Source organism: Nylanderia fulva, unplaced genomic scaffold, assembly GCF_048542155.1.
Source record: "Nylanderia fulva isolate GAGA-0341 unplaced genomic scaffold, ASM4854215v1 Scaffold563, whole genome shotgun sequence".
Lineage (NCBI taxonomy): Eukaryota > Metazoa > Arthropoda > Insecta > Hymenoptera > Formicidae > Nylanderia > Nylanderia fulva.
Window position 1 is genome coordinate 1 of NW_028190658.1, and position 1,858 is coordinate 1,858.

General features: G+C 46.9%; 1 pseudogene; it reads right to left on the minus strand.

Annotated features, from left to right (window-relative positions):
* LOC146721019 (large subunit ribosomal RNA) lies at positions 1 to 1,428 on the minus strand (annotated as a pseudogene; the record flags this gene model as incomplete).
* Between the last annotated feature and the right edge of the window lie 430 nt (positions 1,429 to 1,858).

A 1,858-nucleotide genomic window follows, 5' to 3' on the forward strand; every position in this document is an offset into this window, starting at 1 on the left:
TTTGCCGACTTCCCTTACCTACATTATTCTATCGACTAGAGGCTCTTTACCTTGGAGACCTGCTGCGGATATGGGTACGAACCGGCGCGACACCTCCACGTGGCCCTCTCCTGGATTTTCAAGGTCCGAGGGGAAGATCCGGACACCGCCGCAACTGCGGTGCTCTTCGCGTTCCAAACCCTATCTCCCTGCTAGAGGTTTCCAGGGAACTCGAACGCTTATACAGAAAAGAAAACTCTTCCCGGATCTCCCGACGGCGTCTCCAGGTCATTTTGGGTTACCCCGACGAACACTCTTACGAGGGCCCGAATTGTATGCGGTTCCGCTGCCGGGTTCCGGAATAGGAACCGGATTCCCTTTCGCCCGACGGGCGTGTGTCTTTCGTATAATATTTATTATTATTTCTCGACACTCGAGTATATTGTACGCCGTCATTGACATAGGATTTCTCCTAGGGCTTAAGATCGACTGACTCGTGTGCAACGGCTGTTCACACGAAACCCTTCTCCACGTCAGTCCTCCAGGGCCTCGCTGGAGTATTTGCTACTACCACCAAGATCTGCACCGACGGCGGCTCCAGGCAGGCTCGCGCCCAGACCCTTCTGCGCTCACCGTCGCGACCCTCCTACTCGTCAGGGCTTCGTGACGACGCGAGAGAAGACTAACGCCCGCTCCCGGTTGCCGCCCCACTTGCCGCTGACGGCAGAGTATAGGCTCGACGCTTCAGCGCCATCCATTTTCAGGGCTAGTTGCTTCGGCAGGTGAGTTGTTACACACTCCTTAGCGGATTCCGACTTCCATGGCCACCGTCCTGCTGTCTTAAGCAACCACCCTAGTAGCACAATACATTGGCAGTACATTGGCTAAACATTAGTCATATTGGCCAATATTGGTAATAACTTGGCCAATATTTCCCAATGCACAACTAATATTGGTTGTAAAATAAATGTAATCGCACTGCCAATATTGCAATTGCCCATGATGACACCAATATTGGTTAATAATTAAATTCAATATGCTGCCAATACTACAATATCTATGATGATTCTAATATTGGTTGATAAATAAATTCAAATATGCTGCCAATATTGTAGTGCCCGTGATGGTACCAATATTGATTGATAAATAAATTTAAATATGCTGCCAATATTGCAGTGCCCATAATGGTACCAATATTGGTTGATAAGTAAATCCAAATATACTGCCAATATTATAAATTTATGATAATATCCATATTGGTTGATAAGTAAATCCAAATATGCTGCCAATGTTACAAATTTATGATGGTATCAATATTGGTTGATAAGTAAATCCAAATATACTGCCAATACTACAAATTTATGATAATATCAATATTGTTTGATAAGTTAATCTAAATATGCTGCTAACATTGCAGTATTTATATGATAATACTATAATATGAGTAAGTCCAAATATGCTATCAATATTGCAGTACTCATGTGATATGTATATATATCTTGCGAGGTATATTAATATTATTAGATTATTATAAGTAAATGTTCATGAAACATGTGTAACGGCGTGGCCGTTACTAACGCCTCGCGGGCCGATCACCCGCCCGCCACTTGAGGCTATGGCGCCTAAGGCGCCCCTAAGCACAAAATCATAACTGATACACGGGTCACCCTACCCCAGGGGCGCCCCACTACAACCCCCAGAGGCGCCCCACTACGACGCCGGCGTTACCCCCACCACAGCCTCGAGGTAGAGTGGGGGAACCGCCGGCAGGGTATATAAGCCGGCTCGACGGATGAGCCGGCACCAGTCCTGCTCCAGACCTCCTAGCCAGGCAACGGGCTTCTCGTTGTTACGCCGGGTTTCTCGGTTTCTGGCCTCC